Source organism: Equus caballus, chromosome 13 (assembly GCF_041296265.1).
Source record: "Equus caballus isolate H_3958 breed thoroughbred chromosome 13, TB-T2T, whole genome shotgun sequence".
Taxonomy (NCBI): domain Eukaryota; kingdom Metazoa; phylum Chordata; class Mammalia; order Perissodactyla; family Equidae; genus Equus; species Equus caballus.
The window spans coordinates 23,966,366-23,983,230 of NC_091696.1; the positions used below are offsets into that span (position 1 = coordinate 23,966,366).

The window sequence follows — 16,865 nt, forward strand, 5'->3', positions numbered from 1 at the left end:
CCAAAGTTTGAGAACTGCTGCATTAGATCAGATACACTCAATGCTGGCAGCCAGGGCGACTGTTGAGAAGGATCCTGAGGTTGTCTGGAATCAGCAGGAAGAGTGCACTGATCAATTAGTAATGTTTGCTGTGGCCCTGAAGAGGGCATAGTGGCATGTGTGTCATCCATAAAGGCCCCTCCAGCGTTTCTGGTCTCTGGCTCTGTGAACATTCTCAGAATGTTCTGAATGTTCTCAGAACATTGGAAGGAATAGGTGATAGTGCAAGAAGTAGCAGCACAGGCCCAACTGACCAGGGACGCTTAAAGGCCGAGCTGGCCCTGGGAAAAATGATGAGTGACTTCTATTTTTTGCTATCATTCCAATTTCTCTCTTCAGCAGTGTCACTCCTGCCCAAGCTTCAGGGTCCTAGCATATTTTGTCCCCCTCACTTAAATGTCATTTTATAAAAAGATGTGCCTAACTCATTTTTTCTAAAGAGTATATATAACTGGTCAAGCTAAATGTACTTGCCTTCATGGGAGTGTCAACCTTTACTGCAAGACAAGGTCTTCAGCAGGTAAATTTCAAACTTTTTAAACTCATGTTCTCTGCTTTTTTTAAACATAAAAGTCTCAGATCTTCCATTCTGATGTAGCTCCCTGGGAGCCACAGTGTTGTCTGTACATTCCTGCCACTCAAGAAGACCTTGTTATGCTTTATTTTCTGAAGTCTGTGTTGTGGAAACATTTCTGTGTTTTCCAAATATGAATTATAACATTTAATTCTGCTCTTTCAACACTCCCCACGCCCCTGCCCCTTGCTTTGGCCCCTGCAACCCCAAGGTACCCTAAAAAAGTGCAGGTTTCTCTCCCCACCCAACCCTCAGTCAAAGATCCCTGTCTCAAGTTGTGGCAGAATATATTTACCAAGATGGCATGAGGAAGATCTCCCCTTCCGTGTGTTCCTGTGACGATGTAACAGTGTAACATCAACACTCCTCTCACTGAGAGGTGAGGTCTATATCCTCTCCACTGATTCTATTGGGTCACCTGAGACTATGAAAGAAGTGGCACTACGTGACTTCTGATGCTAGGTCATAAAAAGCAAGAGTTCCCACCTGGTCCTGTTGGGACTTTCATTCTCGGAGCCTAGCCACCATGCAGCAAGGAAGCCTAACCCACAGGAGAGACCATGTGTTGGTGCTCCAGCCAACAGTTCCTGCTGAGGTCCCAGCCAACAGCCAGCATCAACCACCAACAAGTGAGTGAGCGTGCCTTCAGAGCCCCCAGTGGTGGAACCCTACCAGCTGTGCCCCAGATGTCAGGGAGAAGAGATGAATTGTCCCTAGAGGGTCCTTCCCAAATTGCAATCCACCAGCAAAGTAAAAGATGTTGGTGTTTTAAGCCTCTACATTTTGGGTCAGGTTGTTACATACCAATAGTAACTGGATCTAAAGTCAAAAGAGGGTAAAAAAACTATGTGATTGGCAGATTATGGGAAGAGAAGTGTTTTGGAATGACCCTTGGCCCCTCTGCCTATTTCACTGTTGACCACTGTAGTCCACACTGCGGTTGGGAGAGACAACCCTTGAAACTGGACTTTGGTCAATTTCCCCAGTTCCCTTTCCCACTGTCTGTTATTAATCGTATCCTTGTGAGTTTTCTTTTCCTTAGGGACTGAGAGTAAGTCAAGTTACTTATTTGGGCTTCAGCCTCCTCAACTGTCAAAAGAGGAGTTGGCCTAAATCTCTCAGCAACTTTCCAGCTCTGACATTCCAGTTTTCTCTCTCCATTTTATTTTCCTGATGTTTCTCCTTTTTTCAAATTTAACAATGAAAATTGTAAACTCAACAAAATCTCCACGTTTCTGCTAGTATCTAATCCACTCGAGGCAGCTTAAACTGCAGGAATAGCTGTTTCTGGCTCTGTGAACTTGACAAGTGTGTTTGCACACCGCCTGGTGTTTTGTCTGCATTTTCTCACTTTCTGATGCCAGGAGTCCCACTGACGGCACAGCATTCCAAGGATAGCAACCATTTGTCCTCTTAATTCTTTCATTTTTTTCAACCTCCAAACTGAAATATTTATGAATCTTTATTTTTCTTAGGAAGTTCAATGGAAACAAGGTATAGATTTTCTTTTTGTGGAAGCGCTGACTGTAACAGATTTGTACAGACGGATTAACATGTAGTTGAAGGGCTGTCTGCTGGGTTTGTACTCTTGGAGACTGGCAGCTGATAGCCCAACAAAGGACAACTTAGGTGGGTGCTATTAACACAAGTGAAATTTGGAGGAAAAGAGGTCTTGCTGTGTCTCCCTATTGACGCTAAGTTACTTGATTATTTTACCCTGAGGCGTGAATGGGTAGAATCACTAAATTAGAATATTCTTTCCAATTTCCTGACTTCAGGAAGAAGAGCCCTAGGGATCCTGATAACCTAGAGTGACATCATGTTGAAAACCTGGAATGTGAAATCACCTATCTTCAAGCTGTTAGGCACTAGGAGAAGGAGCTGGAGAGCTGGAGATTAGCAAAAAGCTCAGCAGCCACAAAGACGGGTTGACTAGGAAATACAGGGTATTTAAAATAAATTTCATGTATGTACATTGCATTCAAGCTGCTCCTGCTTTATTTTTGAGATCTAAATATTTATGAAATGTTTATCAATAAACACTGGCAATGTGTACTTTTTTATCTGGTTACCTGGGAGTTCGAATGATCTTTTTCTTTAAAAGATACCCATCATATATATTTTATATACACGTATGTATCTTTGATATATAGGAATCAAAAATAAACAGAGAATTACAAAAATTGATGCAATTTAGAAATATATATTCTGGACTATAATATAGTATGGAAATAAAGGGTATGTTGGAAGTTCATTGATGCATATGTTCTTAAGTACTTGGGGACCTCTGCACAATGCTAACTAAACTGCATTTGCGCATTTTTCATTGGAGAATTGAATGCATTTTGCTTATTATCAGAACTAATATGTTTGGTTTTACTATTATCATATTATTTCGCACATGCAGTCATTGACATTCCATTATTTTGCCTTATGGACCACGTTTTATTTGCTTTTATTTTCTCTTGTGAGGCTGATGGTATGCAGCCCATATTAATTTTAGTAAGTGGTTAATTTTACACTTTTCAAAAACATCTTTGCTTGTACATTTCCTACAATTATTATTTTATATATATATTTTTATTGAGGTAACATTGGTTTATAACATTATATAAATTTCAGGTGTACATCATTACATTTCAATTTCTGTGTAGATTATATAATATTCACAACCCAAAGACTAATTACCATCCATCAACACAGACATGTACCCTGTCACCCTTTCGCCCTTTTCCCTCCCCATGTCCCCTCTGGTAACCACCAATCTAATCTCTGTCTTTATGTGTTTTTTGTTGTTTTTATCTTCTACTTATGAGTGAGATCAAACGGTATTTTCTCCCTCTGACTTATTTCACTTAGCATAATACCCTCAAGGTCCATCCAAGTTGTCACAAATGGCAAAATTCCATCTTTTTTATGGCTGAGTAGTATTCCGTTGTGTATATATACCACATCTTCTTAATCCATTCATCCCTCGATGGGTGCTTAGCTTGTTTCCAAGTCTCGGCTGTTGTGAATAATGCTGCAATGAACATAGGGGTGCATATATCTTTATGCATTTATGTTTTCATGTTCTTTGGATAAATACCCAGTAGTGAAATAACTGGATCAGCTATTCCTATAATTATTGAATGCAGGAACGATATAAGAACTTTTGACTCTTCTCTTTGAAATGGGGAATTCATGATGTGTTTGAGCTCCCCCTGCTCAACTTTCTAGGCCATGACTGTGTCATCTGGGGTACATTGTAAAACAGGTGCTTATTCACGTTGACATTACAACATATAACCCGTGTTTCAGGAATCCCTGTAGCCCTGGACATTCACTCAATTACCATATTCACGTCAATCATTTAGACAGTCTCTGCTTAACTGTGGCAATGCTTCATTTTATAACTGTTCAGATCTTGAGTTCTCACTTTCCATTCATCTGGTAGGTTTAGGGGTCGTAAGGTTGGTTAAGTTTTCAGGAGAAATGTCTCAGCAACAGAACTTCCTGTGGAGTCACCTGTGTCAGACTATCTTTCTTTTGCCTTGGCGCATAAACAGCCCTGGGCTAGGCAAGGAATTCCTGGCTCCCAGAATGCCCCCTGGACACTCTACAGACATTGCTTTGTTTTTTTCTGTTTGTGTTGGTAGAATCTGGGGTCAGCTGAATTTTGGTTCCTTTGTCAGTGACCTGTCATTATATTTTATCTTTTGTTTAGTGGCATTTTTCCTCCAACCTTGATAGTGAAAAATGTCACTAAAATATGTCTACTTCGTCTCCTTTCATAACTTTGCTTAAAACAGTGGGTCCTTTTGATTCGCACGCTCAGATTTTTTCAAGCACAGGCAAACTTTCTCCTACTAAATCATTGATTTTTGCTTTTCCTCCACTTATTCCATTTCTCTTTTAGGAATATTGCTAATCAAGAGATTTGATATTGGATTTCTAGCCTACATGTGTATTCTCTTCTCTCTTGTTATATTCATCTCTTTGTGCCTCCTCTCACCCCCTCAATCCTACCAAGTTTACCTAATCATTTCTACCACCAATCTATTTTTTCCTATTGTTGATTTTTGCTTTTTAGTGCCTCCAATGTGGATTTTAGTTGTTGCTGTTTTTGGCTTCCTTGTAACCCTCTTATCTCTGCCAGCTTCTTCTTCATCTGAGCCTGCATTTCTGATTTTTCATTTCATCATTCAACAGTTGCTTTATGAAGTTTCTTAATTTTAAAAAATAGATGCATTCTAAACATTTTTTCTGTCTCTTATAATCAATTGATTTCCCAGAAAACCTTTTCCTCTGCAAGGTTTTCATGTGTGCATTATACAGTCTTTTCATAGGCCCAACTTTTTCCCCTGTCCTTGACCAAAGAGAGCTTTTTTTTCCAGGTCGGTGTTTGCTAGCTGACAGGATGTATACATTCTTTTTCATCCCCTTCACAGGCTACTTGCATCCTGCTAGAATTCCCTTTTTTGGATCTCAGGCTGGGAGCAAATTGATGTGCACAGCCCATAGCCACATTTCTGGGGAATGCAAGCGTTTACCTAGTGTGGTTCTTCACTACTAACAGGTTTCTTTCTGGCTCCCATTGTCTGCTCCCTTAAGTGAGAGAAAGTGATTGTATTTCCACATAATTGAAATGGTCCGCACTTCTTCTTCTGCTACAAGTAACCAATGAAAACAATCGAAGGGTCTGTTGTTCCCAGTTCATATTCATGACATAAACTTTCAGAGACACATTTCATTTTTGGCCATGTTGCATTTTGGGGAGTCTTCTCTGTGTGACAGCTTTTCCCAAGGGGATAGAAATTCTAAGGGAGGATGAGAGAAGAGATAATTGAATTAACTAGTTAACTAGCTAATATGAAAAAGGGTTCAGTGGTCAAATATGTTTGGAAATGTTGGATTCATCAAAGTTGAGTGGGCTTCTTTACCCCAGTAAGTTGTTCTGAACTCTTTTGGTCGAAGTAGAGAAACCACACTCGTGAAAGGGAAACTCATTTCAGGGCCCCGGGGTACCTCCCAACACTCAGGACAGCCTTCCGCAGTACTTGGACCTGGACTCCAAAGCTCCCCAGACTCTGTCTCAAAGCCCTGCTCCTTACTGGCATCTGTTTCCTTCTTCCCCCTCCTGCCCTCACATCTTAGCCTCCTCTCCTCTCTAGTCATCCTGGTGGAAAATCTAATGATTGTAGGCTTTAGAGCTTTACATCTTACAGCTTCAAATACTAGGAAAACACTGACATCTAGGTTTCTTTCTCAAATTCCCAGGGAATAACATTGGCGTAACTTGAATCAATTACTATCCCAGGACCAATCAAATGTGGCTAGTAGGTGGAATCTGGGGAATGGACTGTGATTGGCCAAGCTTAGGTCAGGTGCTTACTCTGACCAATCAGCTGCAGACAAGAGTATAGCTGGTCACATTCAACAAAATGGCCGCTTCCTGAGTGACCACATGAAGGGAGAAATGGGGGGGAGAACTTTCCAGAGGAGTCAACGGGACTGAGGAGACAAAACTGTGCCCACTATATAGAGTAAAGGTGATATGGATTCCCCAAAGGGGTCACATTATATGCAACTTTTCCCCCAAAACGCTCCCGTTTTTACAGATAAGGAAGCTGAAACCACGAAAAATTAAGTATCTGTCCTAAGGTTACACAGCTAGTAAGTGGTAGTGCCTGGATTTGAACCCAGGCAGTCAGGCTCCAGGGCCTTCTTAACCTGGCTGTGAAACTGGATTCCCTGGGAGCTATTAAAAAATATTGAATGCCAGACTCTGCCCCGGACCAAGAGAATCAGAATCTCTGGGGTTGGCCCAGGCATAGATAATTCTTAAAGCTCCTAGAGGATTCTAGTGTATAGCTGGGATTGGAAACAACTGACTGTAGTAATATGTTGTATGCACGTTGACATAATGTAATTGCAGGTGAGACCCAGGCTCATGATTATTATCATATACATATCTGTCCCCCCTCAGGTCTCTACTCTTGAGTGTTTTCAGTTGTTACTTCCCCTTTGTGGCATTGGCTTGGGTGACTAAGGGCCCCTCAGTTGTAACATCCCAGGCACCTGTGAATCAGGGAAGCTCACGATTTCCTCAAGTGACCTGGAAGTCAGAGGCGAGGTAGAGGGGTGACCATGCTGGCTACTTCATTGGTGGCAGCAGGAAGACGCTTCCAAAGGCTCAGCAGGGCCTGTCATATCCCAAGTGAAATACACATGCGTGTCAGTCACCTTTGCTTATTTCTTAGGCCAGTTGAGGTGAAAAATGTGTAGGCTTTGAACCATCAGAGGAGCGCTTCATCAGCTGTCAGCTGCTGAACACAGTAATGATTGGATTTGAACAACCCTTAGATTTTGTCAGTCACTGTGGTCCCTTGCCCATCTGGGAGATTGACAGCACTGTCTTGTCAGTTTGTCAAATGGGATGACAGCCTCTCTAGATTTGGTTGTGCGTGGACAGGGGAAGCTGTCACAGAAACCTTGTTGAGGTGAAGTGCCAGCGGCAGCTCACCACATTCACGTGGTGTGAATAAGGAGAACAGGCAATTAGGTGCTCTCCGACGTTAATACGAGAAGATTGACAAATTAAAGCTTGTCAGATGCCTTAAAGCACTTCAAAGAGCGTAAGATTCTGAACGCTGACAGACGAAGGTGGAAGTCTGCAATGGTAGTTATGACCCTTATTTTCTAGTTCTCTCCTTCTGTTCGTTGATCAAACTTACCTCAGTATAGCAGGATGACCTGCAGAAACAGCAAGGTCTCTGCAGGCTACAGTTTCTGCTGGTTGTTGGTTGTACCAGGTGGAGAAAAGAAAAGATGCTGAATTTGGATGCCAGGGTTGCAGTCTTAACTAGGCCTCTACCAGCATATTTCATTGCATGAAAAATGAAACAGGATAAGAAGGAATATATCAGAATCCATAACACATCGTGGGGTGGTTTCATTTGTGACACATTTATTTTAACTATGTAAATGTATAAATCTTTGTGTGTACAGGGTCATGATATAAAGCATATTTTTTATTGTGGGTAATGGTCAAGAAAATTTGAAAGCCCCTATCCTAAGGAATCCAGGGGTGAAGGAAGAAATCCTACCAACCTGCTCAGATGGGCAGATAGAAATAGCCACAATTCTGAGTTTTTGCCAGGTGCTAGGCACTGTCCTAAGCACTTGAGAATTAAGTTCTTTAATCCTCACAATGATCCTATGAAGTAGATACCATATTGCTAAATCCACGTTACAGATGAGGAAATAGAGGTCTGGTAGACTAAGAACTGTGGTAGGCAGAATAATGGCCCCCAAAGAAGTCCATGTCCTAAGGCCCTAAATCTGTGAATGTTACCTTACATATCAAGGGACTTTGCAGGTGTGATTCAGTTAAGAATTGTGAGATGGGGAGATTATTTTGAATTATACAGGTGGGTTCAGTGTAATCATAAGGATCCTTAAAAGATGGAAGAGGGGGGCAGAAGGTCAGAATAAGAGAGAGATTTGAAGCTGCTACCCTGCTGACTTTGAAGATGGAGGAAGGGGACCATGAGCCAAGGACTCGAGCAATCTCTCTTTGGCCTCTGCCTCCCTCCATTTTGACTTTTGCCCTCCCACAAGTCCATAACCTTCTTTGAGACCTGGCCATAACCTTCTTTGGAGACATCTTACAACAGGTCTTCTTTGATTAATGTCACTTCAGTAATAGTATGTTGTTGTGGGTATGCCAACAACATTATATAAATCCATTAGCAATTTATGAGTATGACCATTTGACCACACGCTGAACAATGCAGTGTATTATTTTAAAAAATCTTTGTGCCATCTTTTAAGGCCGAGTTGGTGCACATCTACTGAAATAAATCAGCATTCTTGTCTCTATTAACTTAATTAACAAGTCCACGTGTCTATTTTTGAACATACATACAATCCCACCAGTGAAAATTTTGTGAGTATATAAGCTAAGAAACGATCAGCTTTCTTTTTCCTCCTCTTCTCTGCCATGGTTATATCTGTTGAATTTCAACCAGCATTCTGTCTAATACACATAAACAAGAAGTTGCAAGAACAGAAATATAGAGAAATGGGAAGGAACAATTTATAAAGATATGAAGACATAGGCTTTTGTGAAATGAAAAGACATATAAGCTGTTTATATTTTGTTACATACTCCAGATAGCTAAGATTTTGTAAAACTTAAGCATTATTGGTTCCATCAATACGTGTTTTGTAAAAATTAAGTGTGCTGTGGTTCCACGGTTATATGAGTCCATCTTTGGGGTATTTTATACATCCTTGAGAAGAGAATCATAGCTGTGTAACCCGTCATTTGGACATCTATTTGGCAAGCCTGTGTTTGCATTCAGTTGTAAGAGGATTGCGTCAGATCAAATAGTGACCCAGCAGCAAGGTTCCAGCTCTCCCAGCTCCGTTCTCTAAAATGATACAGGACCAGGAATCAGGGGGTTGGGTTGCTCCCCCAGACACCTTAGGAAAATAACAGAACCTCTCAGGGCCTCCATTTCCTCATCTGTAAAAATCAGGGGATTGACTTACAGGCCTCTAAGGTCTGCTGCGTTCTGAGATGCCACGTTCCGGTGATTCTGATTACGGCGCTGATCCAGTCATGCATGTGAAGTCCTGAATATTTAAATAATTGCGCACAGGTTGAAAATTTCATCACTGTCAAGAGCTAGAATCACATGGAGGGACAGCACTTTCTTCTGTAGTTACATGCTGGATGTAATTATACTTTAATGGCTTAATAAAGGAAGTGGGTGTCCTCCTTCGCTAGGGCTTGTCCTTGTGCTGCACACACTTTGTGAGAGCTCCTTATCTGGCTCACCCACAGAAGCCCAGACCCTGCTCGCCCATGGCCCTGCGCTAGTCGCCTGGTCTACCTGGTCTGACCATTAGTGCTCCTGGTCAGAGGCAGCAGCGTCTCACTTACTGCTTCTTTGGGGAGTGTTTGCCACAAGGTTATGAGGAAGCAACCAAGAGGGAATGCAATCTATAAACCCCTCCCCATGTGTAAACACACACACACACATTTAAATTCATTTTTCTTTAAAGATTGGCACCTGAGCTAACGTCTGTTGCCAATCTTTGTTTTTTCTTCTTCTCCCCAGAGCCCCCCAGTACATAGTTGTATATTCTAGTTGTGGGTCCTTCTGGTTGTGGCGTGTGGGACGCTGCCTCAGCATGGCGTGATGAGCGGTGCTGTGTCTGTGCCCAGGATCCGAACCAGTGAAACCCTGGGCTGCTGAAGCGGAGCACGTGAACTTAACGACTCGGCCACGGGCCGACCCCTAAATTCTCTTTTTTTAAGGGACCCAGGAGAGTTCAGGCTTTGCAGTCAGACACACTTCAGTTCAAATTTTTGTTTCAACATTTTCTTCTTGTGTGACTTTGGAGAAGTCCTTTGACTTTGCTATGCCTCAGTTACTGTATCTGTACAATGGGGATAATGATGGTTGATGCCCCACAGGGTTGTTGAGCTGGAGTGGTGACATGAGAGAATGAGGGAGCCTCAACGTTCACACTGTGAGCACTCATTAAAGGTGAGCTCTTATTGTTTCCGGATAAACCACAAAACGCTGTACATTTCTCCTCTCTCTAAGTAGCCTCCGACCTTTTTCACTGATCTTTCTCTAGCTGTAAAAGTACAGGTGGAAGGCTGGTGGGTGCCCGGATGCTGCCCAGCTCTGCCCATGTGCTGGCTGGTCAGGAAGGTGGGAGGTCCAGACTCCAGCAAGGGAGAGTGTTGGTGGTCCATTGTGACTTGTGATTTTGCTTATCTGACCTTAGTGCTAGAATCAAGTGCTCTCTGTCTGCAGGTCAATTCCAGAAAGGCCTCACAGAGCTTCTCATGGACTTGCCAGCGCTCCAGGGTCTCTGCTCCTCCCTCCATCTTGAATATTGATGACTCCTCAAACAGGGGCAGGCTGCGTGGTTCTGCATTAGGCTGCAGAGGGGCAGGCTGTGTGCAAGGCAGTGTGGCCTTCACCAGTGGGGACCTGCCCAGCCCACTGAGGGTAGATCTGGTTGGACTGTCCTGTGCCTTCATCACAATCAGCCCTTTGGGATAAGGATTTTTTCTGAAGCCTTGAGGGAAACATACAGACAGGCTTCTGCCACGATATACAGACCAGTGGTTCTTGAACTTGAGCGTCCATCAGAATCACCTGGAGAGCTTTTAAAACTCTGATTGCTAAGACCCACCCCCAGAATTTCTGACTCAGTTGTTCTGTTGGGATCTGAGAATTTGCATGTTTTACAAGTTCCCAGGTGTTACTAATGCTACTACTTCTCTGGGGACCACACTTTGAGAAGCATTGATTAAGACTGCAGGAGCCTCCGGGCCATTAGGTGTTTCATGGCCCAGTCTCTACTCTTGCAAGCTTATCTGCCCCGATGGATCAAGGCCTTGCTAGTACGAATTGGTGGTGCCTCCAACTGGGAGGAATCTATGACCTGCAACCTATGACTGTAAATGAGCTGCATGTGAGAGGGCTCAAGCTGAGACACTGGTGCCCTCTGTCACTGTGTCATTGTCACAATGGGGTGCTGACATGATTTGTGGAAAGATGCCAACAGACACAGTTAAAGGGGGTACTATGTCTTCAATGGCAAAGACTATGAGAATTGTGGAGACAGTTACCTAAGCAGGAGACAGCATTGCCTGCTCTAGATGGTGCCTCTGGCTTCCTGGCTCCCCAGCCCGGTGAAGACATGCAGCTGCTGCTGATTCCATCTACGTGGTGTGAAGGTTTTATGAGGCACAAGAAGCTTGCCTTTGTCAGAGAGGCTCAGTGAGGTTTCTGGACTGTTCTGGCACATCTTTTACATACACAAATTTTGGTGACTCTGGCCAAGTGCCTGCCTGCTCAGCTGGTGTGAAAATGGATGCAAAGCGAAGCCAACACATTCCTGTGAGATGAGTGAATTGAAGGTCAACATCTCAGACATAACATGCTCCAGGTGGTCCACCCTCGTCCTTTTCTGCTGCCTGAAGTGTCTCCTGGCTCTGGCTTCTCCTGCCTAGGTGTCCATGTTGACATTTTCCCCTGCAAAATCTGCTTTTAAAAGATGAGGCCCTTCAATGAGGAACTGCCAATAAAGGGTGCGGTGGGCGGCTGATGCATTCCCCCAGTACTGCATTCTTTTGTGCGGATAAGCAGTTGGGCAGCAATGTCACTGTCTTTATGGACAGAGGCAAAAATATGAAGAGAGAGAGAAAAAGACAGACAGAGAGATATCCCCTTTATTCTGAGTATCCTTCCGAAGACCAGCTGTGTCAAGAGTCCTGACTCTGAACTGCTGAGATGGATGCCTCTTTCCCACAAGCAGCAGCCATGTTGTCCCAGGAGGACCGACCCTGGGCTTTCTTCTTTTGGGGGTCACTCCTGGCTGTCATTGACTTGGCCTTGCAGGGACTAGTCACTTCTCACTGGTCCTTTAACTCTTCCTTCGCTCCCTCCACCCAAACCTGAAGCTGCGGCATCTGCTTCAATCACCTGGGCAAATGCAAGACCATTGGCGCGAGAATTAGCTCTATGCTGGAGTGTCATCTGCTTGCCTCATTCTCCCGCTCTTGGCTTCTCCTCTCCTGACTCTGCTGGCTCCTTCTGTGAAGGCACCTCTTCTCCCCCTCCTCTCTGCTCGGCAGGTCTCTCTGTAGTGGTGTCTGAATGGGCAGGTGTTTCCCAGCAAATCCTTCCAGTGGCCCTTTCCACGAGAAGTGTCAGTTCTCTCTCTGTGTTCATTCTTTTGCTTCTTAATTTTTCAAGCATAAATGCATTGAGTGTCACCAGTTGCCAGGCCTTGGGCAAGTTCCCAGAGAGCCGTTGTTCCTGCAGAGATCAGACGCCACGTGTACCTGCCAGGCTATCACCTGGTTAGTTGCAATGCCACTTGGCTGTTTTGAGCTTCAGCTTTCCCAAGCTATGGTTCCCACATGCTGCTGCCCGGGGCACTTGTTAAAAACACAGGTTCCTGGGCTCCTTTGAAGATTCCTATTTGTTAGGGCTGGGGTGGTGTATGGAAATCTATAGTATTTTTTAAAAATTCTCAGTTTGGAGTTAGATCAGATAATGCTAAAATTCAAATGGAAATTTAAATGATAATAATCATACAGAAAACTTTTGAAAAAGAAGAGTGTATGAAGGAGAGTAGGCAGATGTTAAAACATATTATAAAGCCTCGGTAGTAGAAAGAGTAAGGTGCTTGCAGATGGATAGTCAGGCAGATCAATGAACAGAATAGAAAGTTCAGAAGTAGATGCGAATACATGAAAAGATTTATAAATGATAAAGGGAGAATTTCACATCAGTAGGGAAAAAATGGATTGGTCTGTAAACTGGATTAGGACAACTGGGTAGCCCTCTGGAGAAAAAAAAAGCTGGATCCATACCGCATGTCTATACCATGATAAATTCCAAATGGATCCAAGATAAAAGTAAAGTATGAAAAGCATTAGAAGAAATTATGAGAGATGAAGTATGTAAATTACCTAGCACTATGTGGTGCTCTGTAGATAATCATTATTATTACAATGTATTTTAGATCTTGTTCTTATTATTGGTAGGATTATTAATATTAATATATACAAGTGCCATCACAGAGAGAATTATATCTTTCTGTAACTCTCGTCTTTATAAACTCATGCTGCTTTTCCCAAATAGGAAACCATAAGAAGAGAAGCAACACTGTGTAGAGTGAGGGCTTCTCAAGGATGTGTGCAGGGCAGGATGGAGCCCACTCAGCTGGACCCTATACAGTCTTAGAGGAGAAAAGCAGATATTTTCTCAAAAAACCTTTCTTGACTCAACTTTATTGGTTGTCTGCTCCTGATGCTGTCCGTGACCTTGGGTGAGAGAAAGCATCATTGATGACTAAGGGGTGGGACACCGCCATTTTGACCCCATCTGAGCTCAAAAGGCTAAGCTGCATGCCTGGATTTTGGGAAGATGCTCATAGGCTTGTAAGGCCCTGAAGGATAGTGAAGGGTGGGTGGACTTGTGTCATATTTGACCTTGGGTTATGCAAAGAGTTCTTAGATACAACACTAAAGTACAATTTTTTAAGAGAAGAAAATTACTAAATTGAAGTTGATCAAAATTAAAAACTTTTGATCTTTCAAAAACACTGTTAAGAGAATGAAAAGATAAGCCACAGACTGGAGAAAATATAACTGATAACAGACTTGTGTCCAGAGGAGAAACTTCACCAAAGAAGATGTGTGGATGGCAAATAAGCACGTGAAAAGATGCTCAGTGTCAATCGTTGTTAAGGAAATGCAGTTAAAACCACAGTGAGAAGTCCTGCACCCTTGTTAGAATGGCTCAAACGGTAAAAGACCGACCACACCAAGTGCTGATGAGGAATCAGGGGAGCTGATAGTCACACCGGCTGATGAGAATGTAAAATGATGCAGCCACTTTGGAAAATAGCTTGGCAGTTTCTTCAAAAATTAGACACATACACTATATGATCCAGCCAGTCCCTTTCTAGATACTTACCGAGGAGAAAAGAAAGCGTTTTTCCATGTGATGACTCGTACAGGGATAAACACTGTGTGTCTATCCACACAGTGGAGTCCTACCCAACAATCAAAAGGAAGAACTATGATACATACAACAACATGGCTGAATCTCAAAATAATTATGCTGAAAGAAGCCAGACAAAACCCAACACATCGTACGATTCCATTAATATAAAACTCTGGAAGATGTAAACTAACCAATAGAGACAGAAAGCAGATCAGCAGCTGCCTGGGATGGGGGTGTGGGCAGGGACGAGGGACTACAAAGGGGCACAAAAAAAGGGTTGGGGTGCTATGTTCATCTTGTTGAATGTGGTGATGGTTTCACGAATGTATCCATATGTCGAAACTTATCAAAGTGTACAATTTAAATATGTGCACCTTATTGTGTGTAAATTATACCTCAATAACACTGTCAAAAATTAATCAGTAACTGAGGACAAAACATACGTTCATTAGGAGGGGGAGATTTCTGAAGAGAGAAGACAAATGAAAATTTATTTTCTTATAATTCTGGAGGCTGGAAGTCTCGGATCGAGGTGTTGGCAGGGTGAGTTTCTTCTGAAGCTGCTCTCCTTGGCTTCAGATTGCCATCACCTCTCTGTGTCTTCACATGGTCTTCCCTGTGTGTGTGGCTGTGTCCTAACCTGTCTTCTTAGAAGGCCACCAGCCAGATTGGATTAGGATCCACCCGTATTACCTCATTTAGCTTAATTATCTCTTTAAAGACCCTATCTTCAAATACACTCTCATCTGAAGTATTGGGAGTTAGGATCTCAACATATGAATTTTGGTGGGGGATGCAATTCAGCCCACACCATGGTGTATTTGCTAAAACGACGGTGTCGTGCATGGGAAGAAAACTCCTCCTGAGACCAAGCAGATAAGGATTCCCACTTCTTTGCTCCTTCTTAGTTGGGGAATACCAGCTGAGTCACTTAAGTCCCTCGTGGTCCCTCTGCTTCCCTCGTCTGAAAGTGGCAGACACCATTGGTTGCTTGTGGCCCCATGGGAAAAGTCAAGGGGATGGTGGAGCCCTAAAATCAATGAGCAGTCATGCCATCCCTGGAAGCACCAGACTTTTGCTAAGTGAGAAACAGACACACAGGATGACGCACTCTGTTTGCTGGTCTATTCTGAGCCTTGCTTCCCAGAGCATCCTATTGATGTAGCAATAGGTACATTTGCAGGATTATGTGAGGACTACATAAGACAAGGTACAGAAAATAAAAATCTTGACACATAGTAGACACCTGGTCAATGGCAGCTTTTCCTGCTGTCAATGAGAAAGTCAGCCTTTGGATATTTGGAGAAGGCACCCCGTTTTTCCAAGAGCCTTGCTAATCCCTAAAATGGAGCATTTTGATGCTGCTTCCAAATGTCCTTGTGGCAGGATGGTTATTTTTCTTCCCTAACTAGGAGCAGGTGTTTGGCTGTGTCCATTAAAAGCCATTCCGTGTTCCCCTGACAAACGAGTTTTTTATTTAGTGGTGTAGGATCAATAATGTGGTATCTCATGTGAACTATTAAAATGGAAAATGTCTGCCGGGCTGACAATCGTATTATCGATAAGTACTGAGCAATAAATTATGTGAAACAAAATGGAGCAAGCGGCCTTACAAAAGGCTTATCTAGGGCACAGCCGGCTCTGTTACAGCTGCAGCCGTGGCTTCCTGGGGCTGCGTTTGGAAAACCGCTCGATGGAGCTCGGGCAGCTTTCCACCTGAAAGGGATGCTGGCTGTCTCAGCTCTTCAAAGTTAGTCAGGCCTGCTTGGAATAAGCTCTTCTCCTCCTCTTCCCAGTTAGATCCTGAATAAGGAGTTCCTCTTCAGACTGCAGTGTCTGTCCTGCCTCCCGACCCTTTGGCGAGGCTGGCTATCCCCTTGTCATATGTTCCATGCCTGGTAAGATGGCATTTTGGACACCTAGTCCTGTTCACATTAGGTGATTCTTCTGGATTCTTCTTTCTTCCCACCTTCACTCTCCACCTCCTACTCAGTCTGGCACTCACCTAACTCCTAACCCACAGGTTTTGTCTCTGATGTTTGGTCCCTGCAGATTGGTATGAGTTTTCCAGGATTCTCATTGGGATCCAGGTGGTGCTCATTTCCTGTCTGTCAGTTGCTGATCTCTTTGAGTAATCTTCCTGCTTCCCATCCATTATCAGCCTTCCCCGCTGATGGGAGTTGAGAAGTCTCACCCACACTGATAACTCCTTTTTCAGGATGTCTGTTTTCATCATCATTATTTCCATAGAACCTGGCCCTTGGATACCATCCCTCCTGGATATGGAGTTTCAAGGCATGCTGGGACCTCAACTTCTCCAGAGGAAATGAAGAGGAGGAAGCTGGGAGATCAGGAGAGTAGAACCCGGGAAACTGACTTGGTTGTGGGGCTGGCCCCCAAAGGAAGTGGTCAGAAATCTAATGCACAGTGCCAATAAGTGGTAAATGTGGGTTGGCGAGAGGTGGGGGTAAAAGTTGACAGTGTGAAGTAGAATGTTACCGTTCCAGCCCCCTTCATGGGGGTTCAGTGTGCAGACCCCCCAGTGGGAGAAACTGGACATTACACATGAATCCAAAGCATCTCTCTGAGCCCAGATGCGGTTCTCCAGCCAATTGCTTTCAGTCTGAGTTGGCACTCCAGATAGGTCTGTTGCTATATTTGGCCTGAAGGAATGACTCTCAATCAGGAAAGTGTGTGTATTGGGAAGAGTGGCCAGGTTA

General features: G+C 43.5%; 1 long non-coding RNA gene across 1 annotated transcript; it reads left to right on the forward strand.

Moving 5' to 3' along the window:
* The first annotated feature begins 236 nt into the window (after positions 1–236).
* LOC138917202 (uncharacterized) lies at positions 237–2,593 on the forward strand. The gene is made up of 2 exons (XR_011424904.1): positions 237–1,242; positions 2,392–2,593. It is a non-coding gene; the product is annotated as an uncharacterized lncRNA (long non-coding RNA).
* The last annotated feature ends 14,272 nt before the right edge of the window (positions 2,594–16,865 follow it).